The sequence below is a fragment of the Anabrus simplex genome, chromosome 2 (genome assembly GCF_040414725.1).
Source record: "Anabrus simplex isolate iqAnaSimp1 chromosome 2, ASM4041472v1, whole genome shotgun sequence".
NCBI lineage: Eukaryota > Metazoa > Arthropoda > Insecta > Orthoptera > Tettigoniidae > Anabrus > Anabrus simplex.
In genome coordinates this window covers 1,138,810,405-1,138,826,963 of record NC_090266.1, presented here as the reverse complement: position 1 = coordinate 1,138,826,963, position 16,559 = coordinate 1,138,810,405, and positions in this window count along the sequence as shown.

The window sequence follows — 16,559 nt, the reverse complement described above, 5'->3', positions numbered from 1 at the left end:
CGAAGTTAAGTTTCTGATACACCAAGTGCCTATGAAAGTGATTTTTAAAAATGCCAGGGAACGTAATAATGATAAACATACTCTCTGAGTCAATTTTACATATTACCGACACGAGATTTTGAGTTACGTAGTAACTGTAACACAGTTGTAGTACGGGCTTATTATGCTCACAAGTGCCGGCAATCAGACATTCTAGCATACAAAGAGACCAATCCAGGCTTGGGAACACTTTCCTTGTTCTATTGTACTAAATCAGCTGGCAAGCAGATATTTGTGGAAACCTACACTTTCACCAACTAGCTTTCTTTCAAGGCCGAGCGCAACCCTCATATTTAACTGTTCTTTTGTCAAGATCGAGGGGAAGGCTGGCTACACGAAGTACTTAACCGCGTGTGAATGTAACAAAAGGGACGTCCAAGACGACAAGCGGTAGTAGCAATCTTTCGCGATTGAGCACGAGATAGGATGTTTACAAACTAAATGATTAGTGTTCTAATATTTTATACCATCGATACAGGGATAATATCGTGTGAAGGTATATCTGTGTTAGTTATAAGTAGTTATTAAGCAATATGGATACGACGAGAAAAATGAAGAAACTAAATTGTTATAGAATGGATTACTAACTTCCTATGGCCGCATCCTCTGACGGGTGACGATTGGTTGCTGAATGTGAGTATTATTCTCATATTACTATGTAGCATCTAAAACATCTCCTTAATGTAATATAGATAGGTGCGCGAGGCGTAGATTTAGACACGAGGGCACAGTCAGATTATGTAGGGTATTTTGTCGTATTAAATTGTTAAGATTATTATTATTATTATTATTATTATTATTATTATTATTATTATTATTATTATTATTATTATTATTATTATTATTATTATAGCACTCAGGTTTGGTAATGTCCGTATGTAACAGTACAGTATGATACGCAATGTTATTCGCAGAGATAAATTGAGAGATTTCTGTAATAGCATGTTGACTCGAAATAAGGAGAAATCAGCGATGCAACTGATATGCAGTGAATGCCGGCATTATGGAGCCGAAGTAACTTCGTATTGACAAGTAGATATTACGATGAACCAGTCGAAATATTAAATATTTGAAAGGACCTAATGATACTTTTTTGGGCTAATTGTGACACAACTTCGGTTAATGGGATGTAAAATTTTGTTGAATATTTAGATTGCCTCTGAAATATTGTGTTGGCATATTGAACACCCAATTGATTTATTAAGAATGTCAGATTTTGCTTACCTTCAGGACATATGTGTGACATTACGTATTATTATTATTATTATTATTATTATTATTATTATTATTATTATTATTATTATTATTATTATTATTATTATTATTAAAATATTTCTTTTCAGTTTTGGCATTTTTTCGTTTGCTACGGTCCTTAATGTTGACACAAACCTTATTTCATGAATTGATATGATGACTGTCATTCTGGGTCAGGTTGAGTAAACCACGATATTAATTGGTTTATGGTCGTGGTTAGGGGTTGTTTCAGTAAATTACTATCATTTGGACACTGAAGTTAACCTAAAATTAGATGAATAAAAATTTTTAACCCGAAATAATAATTTTTTCTTGGTGAATTTCTGTGAATATTGACTTTTAGTGTATATTTTGTATATAATCAATGATAGTTTGCGGTTCTTAATTTTTGATTGACATTTGGCTGTGTCGCTTCTTGTAAATAGTTATTTTTAGGATCTATTTTTATTTAAGTGGGAGAGTATATTCTTCTTTGGTGTAATGTAGAATAAGTTAGAGTAAGACTCGCGCACAATATAAGAAAATGTTTTAGATTCTCAAGCAACAACAACAAACCCATGAATTTGACATGTTATTGAACCTCATGGCCTGAATTAACATTTATTTTTTTTTTTTTTAAGTGTATGTTATGGAACACGAATTATAGTTGAAAGGTTCAGTGACTATTTGGTAATGAAGTAATTGTTATTGTTATTATTATTATTATTATTATTATTATTATTATTATTATTATTATTATTATTATTATTATTATTATTATTATTATTATTATTATTATTATTTGGAAAATATGCTTTAGGGAGTTGAGATCATTTTCTTTACACAGTGGGCAGTTTCTTTCTTGTGAGTTGAAACAAGTCATGGTAATTATCATTTAAAGCAAGGATTCATCAAATTATGCAAATGAGAGGAAATTATAATCACCAGAAGTGTGATAGAATGTGAATTTTCTGAATTATAAATTACACATATACAGTGGTAACGAATTATGGTGGACACCAGTGGCTAAACTTTATTATGATTATTATTATTATTTTAGTATGCTATCACTATGATTTTCCGGCCCCGTGGTGTAGGGGTAGCGTGCCTGCCTCTTACCCTGAGGCCCCGGCTTCGATTCCCGACCAGGTCAGGGAATTTTACCTGAACCTGAGGGCTGGTACGAGGTCCAATCAGCCTACGTGATTAAAACTGAGAAGCTACCTGACGATGAGATAGCGGCTCCGGTCTAGAAAGCCAAGAATAACGGCCGAGGGGATTCGTCGTGCTGACCACACGACACCTCGTAATCTGCAGGCCTTCGGGCTGAGCAGCGGTCGCTTTGTAGGCCAAGGCCCTTCAAGGGCTGTAGTCCATGGGGTATGGTATGGTATCACTATGAATTACATGTTATTTTGGAAGGCTTAATGAGGCATGGTATCTATAATTCAAAGTAGTTAATTGTGCATTTCAAAAATTAATTATAATTGAATTAATTAAATATTAACATATTTATTTACTTTTATGTAACTTCTGAATTATTTTATAATTGATTTTTATGGAGTTTGGTGGATGATTAATAGTACTTCTGATAATTGATTTTGGTTAGCCACTGTAACTTCATTTAGTTAAAAATTATTATTATTATTATTATTATTATTATTATTATTATTATTATTATTATTATTATTATTTTATTGGTCCACTTATGATTACATTAATACCTTGTATTTATTATCATATTACCGTGCTGGTGTATACATCTACACATATATTTTATGAATTTTAAGTAACAGATTAGGTAATCAATTATATGAATCTGATAATTAACAAATTAATTATTTCAAGAATTAATCAATGATGTGGTAACTCATTTTCATTTATAAACAATACTTTTGGACACTGTGATAATGTAACCCTATGATTTGAAACTGAATTTACATTACTTTAATTAGTACTCGGTTGATTTCGTTCTTCATCTTTCTTTATTTTGATAAATAAATTTTATACAGAAATTTAAAGAAATCAGTCTGTGTCATGCTTTTATGTAGCTAGTTGAATATCCCTAATTGAGGTATACCTATGCATCCCTATTGGACGACAGGGACTGATCGCGACTGAGAGGGATCTCACAACTTCGGTAAGTATATTTCTTTTCAGGGGCAGCCGTGGCAATACTGGACTTCAAGTCTACACCGAGGAAGCTCAAGAAGGGTGCAATACGGCACAACTAAACACCAAATATGGAACGATAAACTGTGTTAGTAAATTTAATTGCCTTGGGGAATGGATTCAGCAAAATGGACTTGACAAGGAGGCCATAGCAACAAGATTCAAGAAATTGGATGTCACTTTCCAAACCACCCGCAACATATACAACAAAAAGTGCTTTTCCCCGGACACAAAAATTCGTCACTAGAACACTGTCATCAAACCAGTATCACTGTTTGCATCTGAATGCCTTATCCTGTCCGAGGAATGCTTGCTTGCGGATTTAGAGAGGAAAGAAAGAAAGAAAGATCCTATACACCATACAAACTACAAAAATGTCACCTACATTAGAAAATCCAGGCAAGAAATTTACTCTAAGATAGAGAAGATCACGGACAGAATGCGTAAAGGCAGAGTTCGCTTCTACGGTCATATACGACGGATGATCGACTCTCGATGGACGAAACGTATCTTCAGTATATTTGACTCAAAACCTAAAAGGCAATGCCATGTTACGTTAATGTCAAAAAGGATCTTAAAGAACTTGATCTACAAGCTGAAGATGCACAAGACCAAAATCTTTTCAGAGCAGCCATGAAGACTTTTGGGACTTTCCAGGACGAAAAACGGACAAGTGGTGTTAAATGGACAGAAGAAAGTCGTGCTAAACACAGTGAGCTAATGAAGACGATGCGGATCAAGCAAAAAAAATGAAGTAAAGTGAGTAAAGTAAAGTGAGGCTTATCGTGGTCCCTAGTTGGCCGATTAGCGAAGTTGAATGAATGAATAATAATAATAATAATAATAATAATAATAATAATAATAATAATAATAATAATAATAATAATAATAATAATAATAATTAATGATTTTAATATCCACTAACTACTCTTACAGTTTTCGGGGACACCAGTATATTGAGTTCTTAAGTCAAGAGTACTGATTTACGTCGCACAGTCACAGATAAGTCTCTTGGTGACAATGGGATGGTGGAGGGCTGGGAATGAGAAGGAGGCGACCGTGGCCTTAGTTAAGGTTCAGCCTCGGTATTTGCCTTGTGTGAAAGCGGGAAACCACGGAATACCCTCTTCAGGGCTGTCGTTAGTAGGGTTCGAACCCACTACCCACAGATGCAAGCTGATATCTACGTGATCCAAACCTCGCGGTCACTTCCTCGGCAGTATAATTTATTTATAGTCAACAATATTATTTAAGTACTTCTGATGAATGTAGATCAGACAGAGTTGACTGGTTCAAAGACTGGCAGATTTTCTTCAGACATTTGGCGTTATCTAACTCACAAGCCCCTTATCACCACCAGGAATCTAACAATGAAGTATAACCGGGGACATTGGCGGGAACTTGAATCATTACCAGCCTATGCCTCAATATATTCTGCTCTCGTAAAAGATTACACCCTACAAATACTTTATTGCGTACCAAGAGATCAGCCTCCTTTCTTACATATTACCAGGTTCCAAACACCTTCCCGGATTGACATTTATACGGAACCCAGTTCCTTACACAAGTATTTGGTTGACAGACTGGGTTTTATCACTTACCTGGCATGGTCAAAGACAATACTACTACCCCCCGCAGTATTACTAAAACGACAATTTATAGGATGAAATAGACTTTGGAACTGAAAGTCATGTATTATGCATATATGTATTCTATATATTTTAAGAGTATTTTAGCCAATTTTACTTCGTTTCCAGGGAACTCCAGCAGAGCTAATCCCCTGTACATACGCATCAAACTACAGTAGAACCTCATTAATCCGGACTAATTGAGGCTCTAGGTTGTCCCAATTAATGAAAGTCCGGATTAAACAAGATAACTTATGAAATGAGTCATGGTACATATTTAAACACTCCGTTCAGTAAAAGGAAAGTGTGTAGTGCACTATTTAAAATTAAAGCAGTATAAAGCTTATTTATTATACACGATATAATGCAATACAATATCATGCCCTACAAAATACAGACTAACTAGTGCAGTATAGAATTAGAACATGGCAATCAAGGCACATCTTTATTGGCCACAATTGACACTGCTGACCTTTTGTTGCCTTCCTTTGACATTAACTTCTTTAATAATTAACGCACGCAGATGCCTCAAAAGTTAGTAATATGCAGATATGCTTTCTTCTTTGTTATCTTCAACGTATTTAATGGCCATGTTTAGATGGTCTTTAATTCTACTAAGTTTTGGCTTAGGGTTAATTATATCTCCTGCCTTTTCCTGGTAATATTCAACCGTTTCAGAGTTTTCTGTAATTGCAGTTGTGTATTACTATTTAATGGCTGTCCGGATTAATCGATGACCTGACTAATGGGGTCTGCATTTATGAAGTTCTACTGTGTACTAAGCGCCTCGTTTCCTTAAATTAAAAAATGTTCAGCTCCTTTACTTCATTGTCAGTGTCTTAGTAATTGTTCATTGGGGCCTCGGGTTCAATTCCAGCCGAGTCAAGTGATTTAAACCTTAAATTGTTAATATCATTGTATCTGGGTCTGAGAGTTTTTGCTGCTCCCAGCATTACTAAAACTCATACACCACACATAACACTATCCTCCACAGTAAAATCACGAAGTTTCCTATCCATGGCAGACACCGCCATCCTCGCTGGAGAGTCTTCCTTATAAAGGCTGTACCAGGCCAGGAATAGCTACATGAACTTGAAACAAAACTAGAACTCATATATTTTTCTTTCTTTTCTAATAATTCCAGTTTTACTCCTTTTTCGGTGGAAATAATGCATTTCTGAATACAATAATCACTCATTTACATTTAGCATAGATACAGCTCCGGTCTGTCAAACACACAATCTCAATAACACAATAATATACCTGTAAAAATACAGACTATTAAAAAAAGAATGACATGTTTCGCTCTACAACAACATCCTCAGATTCTATCAAATCATTTAAATCATGCGTACATATGTACAGTATTGTTACGTTGGTGACGTTATCACCAAACTTTCAATCACTGACTAGTTTACGCTGACTAGTGATATGATAGAATCTGAGGATGTTCATGTAGAACGAAACATGTCATTCATTGTTCAATAGTGTATATTTTTACAGGTATGTTATAGTGTTATAATTTATATATAAATTGTTTGTTTGACAGACTGGAAAATTTTGAGTTATTTTTAACTAAGTCGACGTTGGAAAATATGGTTTACTTCTTAACATGTTTAGCACAGAGTAATAGGAGCGGCATGGAATGTGAGTAAGATACCTTTTGACTGGACGAAAGCAGTTATTGCACCTACCTACAAGCAAGGGAATGGAAAAGATTGCAACAATTATCGGAGTATTTCATTGATCACTATACTAGTAGTTCAACGTATTTGGCTTTACGTCTCAATTACTACTTTTACGGTTTTCGGAGAAGTCGAGATTCCGGAATTTACCCCAGCAAGATTTCTAAATCTACCGGCACGAGGCTGTCGTATTTGCCCGCCTTCAAATACCACCGGACTGAGCCAAAATCGAACCTGCCAAGTTAGGGTCAGAAGGCCAGCCATTCAGCCCGGCATTGATCAGTATCCCAGGCAAGATATTCACAGCCATTTCGGAAAGGAGAATGTGGTCAATGGTGAAATGTAAGCTGGATGAATGCCACTGTACTTTGAGATCACAGAGTGGCTGTCAGGACCAGATTTTCAGTAGGTACCAATTTCTTTGAGAGGAATGATCAGTTATGTTTATGTTTTGGAGATCGAGAGAAAGCATAAGAGTGTGTACCAATGGAAAAGGCTTTAGCTCTACTGGGGGATTTGGGATTAGGGATAGGCGTTGAAAGTCATTTCTGTTGACCATCGGGCTACAGAATAGACCGTCTTAATGACTGGGTAACTCCACCTTTACAATACTGAAAATTATTAATCCATTTTATTTTATTTTAAATAGGGACACGTTTCGTCTTTTCCTTGTGAGATATTAAAATAATTACAATAAGAAGCACATGATATTCTTGGTAACGCTAAAGACAATGACTTATCCTCACACTTTTAAGAGTCAAGATGACTCAGTCTATCATACGTGGACACAGCTGAAAAAATGTTATGTTGTTAAAATATTTTGTGTCATAGGAACAAATTATTAGAGGATGATGTCCGGCTCCATGGCTAAATGGATAGCGTGCTGGCCTTTGGTCACACGGGCTCCGGGTTCGATTCCCGGCAGGGTCGGAAATTTTAACCATCATTGGTTAATTTCTCTGGCACGAGGGCTGGGTGTATGTGTCTTCATCATCATTTCATCCTCATCACGACTGCAGGTCGCCTACGGACGTCAAATCAAAAGACCTGCACCCGGCGAGCCGAATATTTCCTCGGGCACTCCCGGCACTAAAAGCCATACACCATTTCATTTCATTTTACTAGATGATAACATTTCAATTGAGTTTCGATTCTCAAGTTTCAAGTTTATGAATGCTTGAGTGCATATGTGTCTGGTTGAACAGGGCTTGTTTTTCCTAGAGAAGCGATATTAAACTAATCAAGATATTTCTACTCTTTGAGCACTGCAATCTTCACATCGATTTTTATTTCTTTTTATTTTGACATGCCGTTCCTAGTCTTATATCGCCTAACGCTCACAATGGTACTCTCCCAGTTGGATTTTAAGGCACTCCATTGCTTAGCTTCTGGATGATATTAAAGTCTCAAATTGTCGTAAACCACGACAAGACAAGAGTAACCTTATATTACATGGAAGTGCATCACACCTAACTAACACATTATTCTCGAAACCAAGATAACCTCTACAGAGCTAAAAACATTGATATAACACATGCAATGGTTCCAAACCTATTTACAATTACAAAAAAAGAATGGAAACCGTCATAAGGCATAACACAAATTAATATTTACAAAAGTGCGAATCCTAACTCTTCCTAACCCATGCTAGAAATGTGTTCATCACTAATCTGTCACGATTAAACCATCGCTCGCCCTTCTGGACCCCCTGACATGCTTAACAGTCCATTGCCACACCAGCGACGTACGTCGTTACAAGTCCTCGGGTCGACTTTCGGTGGGGGTGTATGGTTGTTACCTGCTGCTTGCTGGACTCGTTCCGTTGTACGATCGTTTCAACTTGAATATGGCGGTTTATTCGTCGTGAAGTCAGATTGCCGATTACTGGAATTTATTAAGCACGTCTTGCTGGAATTTATTGAATAACTTCCAATACTGAAATATATGAGTTGAAAATGCTGTTATGTTTCAGTGAAGCTAGTTGAAACTCAGTCCATCTATATAAACACTTAGTCACTCCAACACCTGGCCACGAGTCACTGTAGCCTGCACCTCCCTGATCGATTCGGTTCACTCACTTATTGTTGATTATTCGATCAAAATAATGTACCTAACATTATTACATTCACTTGCCTCATAGTTTTAAGCAAGACGTGCTTTATGATTTCTCTCTATGTTCTACGGGCACTTCTCCCATACTGTCCTTGTTCAAGTGCTAGGTTCCGACGATACGCACAGCAAGAGGTTCAGAGTTCAACAGCCCTCCCATCTCACAGTTCCCAGAAGAGACCATAGAGTTAGTAAATGGTACACTAGAGGTAGCATTGGCGCCACCGTCTACGGGAGTATCACTGTAGCGAGAGGAGCATGTTGAAATCGCAGCTGTTTGGCAAAAAGCTCACTCCGTCGTACTCATCAATGTAAGTAGGGGACATTTAAAACTGTGTGGATATATATAAGGTTTAAAATTTTTACATGTAAATATTCTCAGATACAACAGTATACTTGCGACGCTTCTCTTCATAAAAAATAAAGCCCAAACGGCATGGATACAGGACTAATTGCGTGATAAAAGAGGACGGTGTTCAGGTGCAGCTAAGTGAAACAAAATCAATTTACTGTTCATATTAAGTCTTCTAACAACATACGTTTAGAAGGAGGGCACGTATATTTCACTATTTTTTGTGTAAATGACCAGGAATTTTGTGTGGAAGTACAATAATCATTGTGAACTCGTTTACTCCGACTTTATAGTCGGAGGTGTGACGCCAGCACAGCTGCAATACGCGTTCACGTTATCGACTTGTGTCAATAATTGTGTTTAATCCTGACAGAGTAATATATCACCTTTGTATTCCGTTTGTCAGAGACATTGGCGTGTGCCGAACAAAAGGCAGACAAATCAATGGAAAATATATCGAAATAAAGATAAAACCTAAAATAATACACTGCGGAGAAAGATATCCAAACACTAAGAAGGGGTTGTGCTAGATTAACGAGCGTTGGTAGGCGTGTTTGCTGTTGTTGCTTGAGTCATCAGTCCATAGACTAGTTTGATGCAGCCCTCCATGCCACCCTATCCTGTGCTAACCTTTTCATTCCTACGTAACTGTTGCATCGTACATCTGCTTTAATCTGTTTTTTCATATTCATACCTTGGTCTCCCCCGACCATTCATACCACCTACACTTCCTTCAAAAACCAGCTGAACAAGTCCTGGGTGTCTTAAGATGTGTCCTATCATTCTATCTCTTCTTGTCAAATTTACCCACATCGATCTCCTCTCGCCAATTCGATTCATTATCTCTTCATTCGTGATTCGATCTATCAATCTCACCTTCACCATTCTTCTGTAAAACCACATTTCAAAAGCTTCTATTCTATTTCTTTCTGAGCTAGTTATCGTCCATGTTTCACTTCCATACAATGCCATGCTCCACACGAAAGTCTTCAAAAACATCTTTCTAATTCTTATATCAATGTTTGAAATGAGCAAATTTCTTTTCTTAAGAAAGCTCTTCCTTGCTTGCGCTAATCTGCATTTTAAGTCCTCCTTACTTCTGCCATCGTTAGTTATTTTAGTTCTCAAGTAACAACATTCATCTACTTCCTTTAAGACTTCATATCCTAATTTAATATTTCCTGCATCACCTGCATTTGTTCGACTGCACTCCATTACTTTTGTTTTGGACTTACTTGTTTTCATCTTGTACTCTATACCCAAGACTTCGTTCATACCATTCAGCAGCTTCTCGACATCTTCTGCAGTCTCAGATAAAATAACAATATAATCGGCTAATCTCAAGGTTTTGATTTCCTCTCCTTGGATTGTGATTCCCTTTCCAAATTCCTCTTTGATTTCCTTTACTGCCTGTTCTATGTAAACATTAAAAAGGAGGGGGCGACAAACTGCAGCCTTGCCTCACTCCTTTCTGGATTGCTGCCACTTTTTCAAAGCCCTCGATTTTTATCACTGCAGACTGATTTTTATACAGATTGTAGATAATTCGTCTTTCTCGGTATCTGATCCCGATCACCTTCAGAATCTTAAATAGCTTGGTCCAATAATTATTATCGAATGCCTTTTCTAGATCTACGAATGCCATGTGCGCGGGCCTGTCCTTCTTGATTCTATCCTCTAAGATCAGACGTAGAGTCAGGATTGCTTCACATGTTCCTACATTTCTTCTGAAGCCAAATTGATCTTCTCCCAACTCAGCTTCAACTTGTTTTTCCATTCTTCTGTAAATAATACGTGTTTAAATTTTGCAGGCATGAGATACTAAATTAATGGTGCGGTAGTTTTCACACCTGTCAGCACCGGCTTTCTTGGGAATAGGTATAACAACATTCTGCCGAAATCGGATGAGACTTCTACTGTCTCATATATCTTACACACTAAAAGGAATAACCTTGCCTTCTCCTAAAAACAGTCAGTAATTCACAGGGAATGACATCAATTCCAGGTGCCTTGTTCCTATTTAGGTCGCTCACAGCTCTGTCAAACTCTGACCTCAAGATTGGGTCTCCCATTTCATCAGCATCAACAGCCGCTTCTTGCTCCAGAACTAAATTATCTCCATCTTTACTTCGATACAACTGTGGGATATGTTCCTGCCATCTTTCTGGTTTGTCTTCTTTCCCTAGGAGTGGCTTTCCATCTGATCTCTTAATATTCATACACCTAGATTCCCTTTCTCCAAGGGTTTCCTTGATTTTCCTGTACGCAGCATCTACCTTTCCTAGGACCATACAACCTTCGATATCCTTGCACTTCTCCTTCAGACAGTCTTCCTTAGCTACCTTGCACTTTCTATCCACTTGATTCTTTAATCGCCTGTATTCTTTTCTGTCCTCTTCATTTCTAGCATTCTTGTATTTTCGTCGTTCATCAATCAGGTCTAGTATCTCCTGAGTTATCCACTGATTATTAGTTGATCTTTTCTTCCTTACTAACATTTCTTCAGCTGCCCTACTGACTTCATTTTTCAGGACTAACCACTCTTCCTCCATACTGTTTCCTTCAACCTTTTCATTCAGTCCTTGTGCAATATGTTCCCTGAAACAATCCTTCACACTCTTTTCTTTCAACTTGTCTAGATCCCATCTTTTTGCATTAGTTGTGTTGTAACCAAGGTTTAGATTTACAAAACACAACTTTATTATTCGCTTCAAATGCAAAATACACTATTTACACAAATAAAACTGAAATTTAACTTGAAGCAAAATGAATTAGGAATCTTGAGAAAGAGTCTATCTTTTGTACATTATATACAAGTTTGCAGTATTTACATCCACTACTATCTCGAAAAGATAGTCTTTGTGATAGCAAAGTCGATAGGCGAAAACTATCAGAAGTACTGACATAAATGTTTTGGAAAGTCCTTCCTTGCTGAGTTCATAGAAGCAAGTTCAATGTTGGAAGAATTCTTACTTAGCGAAACCAAGGGAGCTTGCATTAATTAGGGAAATATAACGGTATGTAATAGTATGACTGGATATGGGCAGCGGAATAGGCAAGAGGAGCGGTGACCAGAGGTGAGACCTCGTACTGCCAGAAATTCAGTCCACCTGGCCGAAGCACATTTTCAAGAGGAGTAGCCTCCGTGCTCGACGTAGGGTGTATTCTGGAGCTGGACACCGGGGCAAGTGGGCATCTGGACAGGCTGGGAGTTCCTCTTTATAGTACACACACGACGGTCCAGGCACGCGCACTGAGGGCTGCGCGTCGAGGCTAGAAGAATGACACCTGGCGCGCGTGTAGCTGGCTGGCGGAGCGAGAGGGGAGCGCCGGACATACAACACTTTCCTTTCTTCAATTTCTTCAGCTTCAGGTGGCATTTCATGACCAACAAGTTGTGGTCAGTGTCCACGTCTGCTCCTGGGATAGTTTTGCAATCCAACACCTGGATTCTGAATGTCTGCCTAATCATAATGAAGTCTATTTGACACCTTCCAGTGTCTCCAGTTCTCGTCCACGTATAAAGCCGTCGTTTGTGGTGCTTGAACCAAGTATTGGCAAGGACTAAATTATGATCAGTGCAGAATTCAACCAGCCGACTTCCTCTTTCATTCCTTTGCCCCAATCCGAATTCTCCTACTGTATTACCTTCTCTTCCTTGGCCTACCACTGCATTCCAGTCTCCCACCACAATTAGATTCTCGTCACCTTTTACATGTTGTATTGAATCTTCAACCTCTTCATGTATTCTTTCTATTTCCTCATCATCCGCTGAGCTAGTAGGCATATAGACCTGCACTATTGTGGTGGGCATTGGTTTGGTGTCTATCTTGACTACAATAATTCTTTCACTATGCTGGTCGTAGTAGCTTACACGCTGCCCTATTTTCTTATCCATTATTAAACCAACTCCTGAATTTCCCCTGTTTGATTTTGTGTTGATAATTCGGTAGTCGCCTGACCAAAAATTCTGTTCTTCGTGCCAACGTACTTCACTTATACCAACTACATCTAACTTTAGTCTATCCATCTCCCTTTTCAGATTCTCTAACCTACCACAACGATTCAAACTTCTAACATTCCACGCTTCGACTCGCAGAATGTCAGTATCCATCTTCCTGATGATCGCCCCCTCTCGTGTAGTCCCCACCCGGAGATCCAAATGGAGGACTAGTTTACCTCCGGAATATTTTACATGGGAGGAAGCCATCATCAGTACATCATTCATACAGAGAGAGAGCTGCATGTCCTCGGGAATTAGTTACGGCTGTAGTTTCCCGTTGCTTTCAGCCGTGTAGCAGTATCAACACAGCTAAGCCATGTTGAATATTATTACAAGGCCATATCAGTCAATCATCCAGACTGCCGTCCTTGCAACTTCCGAAAGGCTGCTATCCCCCTTTCGATGAACCATTCCGTAGACTGGTCTCTCAACAGATACCCATCCGATATGGTTGCACGTGCGGCTCGGTTATCTGCTTCATTGGGACACGCAAGCCTCCCCACCGCGACAAGGTCACATGAAAAGATAAAGTTTTTCAAATATTCCGTAAATCGCAATTGCCTGGCGCTAGTAGCGGCCCCATGACGTTGCTCGTCAGGTTTGCTTTAAATGCCGGTTGTACTCTGCGAGAGCGTTACTTACCTGTGAGATTGTACGGTGTGACTGTGAATGGGTCAAGAATGCTTTTTTCGACGACGAAGACGCCACATGTATGTATTGGGTGTACCGTGATATGGGGACGGAGCTTTTCAGGCCGATGATGGTTGTATTAAATGCGAAATTAATGAAAATATGAATGAACATCATTCCACCCTCATCACGACGCGCAGGTCGCCTACGGGAGTCAAATCTAAAGACCTGCACCTGGCGAACCGAACATGTCCTCGGACACTCCCGGCACTAAAAGCCATACGCCATCTCATCATAATACTGAAGAAATAGCGAAATTTTTACATCCATGTTATTCAGGAATACAAAACGGTCCCCGGTAAGAAGCAGATAAGTTGAGTTATCTTGTTAATATTCTGAATATTGTTCAACCAAATAAGTCAGTTTGTCTTATGTGTAATACATTTTCTATTGTTATTGTGGACGCGGTCATTATTATCTTGTAAACGAATTATTAACAGTAAATACACGCAGATGCCTCTGTTAAAGATAACTATTAAATCTTACCGCTAACAATACACAAATGTGACTTAGGGCCGGTATTATAATGAGGGTTTAAACTGAGGATTGAGTTAAACTGTAACTTGAGTTTAAACCGATGTTGAGTCTTATAATGGCCGGCCTAAGTTAAACTGAGGTGAAGAAGGAAATATACGATCTTGCTAGCAGTGACTTGCGAGAAAAGATGACTGTCGATAATGTTTTGCAGTAACTTGCAAGAAAAGATGACTGTCGATAATGTTTTGCAGTAACTTGCAAGAAAAGATGACTGTCGATAATGTTTTGCAGTAACTTGCAAGAAAAGATGACTGTCGATAATGTTTTGCAGTAACTTGCAAGAAAAGATGACTGTCGATAATGTTTTGCAGTAACGTGCAAGAAAAGATGACTATCGATAATGTTTTGTTTACTTCTTGCAGGTAAAATGGCGGATAAAAGCAATAAGCATTGTAGTAATTTACCTTGTAAGGAACTAGAATTGCTTGTGCAATTAGTACAGAATTATTTATATAATCCGTGGAACAGTGGCCTTATGAATTCCTCCGAAATCTCCCATTTTAATAAACATAATACGGGAGGCATAAAAGTGCAGTGCTATTAGTAGCTGACTGAGGGGTTCTACTGCATGATTTCTAAAATAGAAGGAAGTTACTTTATTTTCTAAAATTTCACTTTTTACATTCAAACAGTTCAAAAAGTCATTTTTTTACATTCTTACCTTTTCGTTGCATGTTTTATTCTAGCACTAATTTGCTGAAATGGAGTTATGACAGTCTGTTTTGTAAGCCTAAACCTATTTAACAACTGCTTTTCATTCCACATGTGACAGCGACATCCCCTTGCTCGGAAAACTCGCAGTGCCCGTGGTCGTTCAATAATTTGAACCACTTCTTCGTCATCCCTTAGTATTTCTTCAAACACCACAAAAATATCTTCGGGATCCATTCGTTCTGCCATGTTATAACGTTATGTATTCTTAAACTTCAGTTTAAACGGTAGATGAGTGGCAGTAAAATTAATCTCTAGTTAAACTTAAGATTAAAGTTTATAATACACGACTAACAGATAAACCGAAGTTTAAACTGAACCAACAGTTTAAACCTCTATTATAATACCGGCCCTTACACGCTTTTTGTTTTTACTGGTCCACATCAGAAAATAATGCCTGGTCAATATAGAACAAGTCGCTTTTATTCGCGATCTAAAACAGATACTTCATTAATATTTTGAATGAAACAAAATCCAACCAAAACCATTTAAAAGCTGCTTTATTTAACGCAAAATGCTTTGACAACATTTGGCGAATCGTTGATTTCATATTGTTTAAAAACTGAAAAATGCTTCCCCTGAAAACTTTAATTTGTACTTATCTTTTTATTCCCTGCGATGGGTGATATACGGACAGACAGTAGAGGAAATAAAAGGAGAATTTCGAAAATGAAACACGACCAATGGAGAGTAAATGAAAACTAAGATTTGAAGATGATTTGGTTATTTTATCTCAGTCTGCAGAATATCTGGAGAATTCGCTGATTGATACGGGCACAGTCCTGCAGAATATATAAGAGTCGAAAATAAATAAATTCAAACAAAAGCAATGGAATGCAGTAGAACGAGGTCTGGTGATGCAGGAATTGTTAGATTAGGAAATGAAGTCTGAACCGAAGTAGATCAATATTGTTACTTGGGTAATATAATAACATTACTAATGAGGGCAGAAGTAAGGATGATAAAAGGTGATAGCACAAGCAAGGAAGAAATTTGCTCATTTCAAACAATGATATAGGAAATCATTTTGATGACTTTTGTATGGAGTGTGACATTGTATGGAAGTGAGTCATGGACAATAACTAGCTCAGGAAAACGATAAGAGAAGCTTTTGAAATGTGGTATTACAGAAAATGCTGAAGGAGAGATTATAGATTGGATCATGAATGAAGAGATACTGAATCGAGTTGGTGAGAGAAGAACGAATCGGTGAAATTTGACCAGAAGAAGCGACAAATGACAGTAAAATTCTAAGACACTCAGGAGTCGTTCAGTTAATTTAGTTCTTGAGGGATGTGTAGGCGTTAGGGACAGGAGGGTTAGACTATGGCATGAAATGACAAATAAATTACAGTTGATCTAGGATATAGTTGTTACGTAGAAAATAATAGCACAGCATA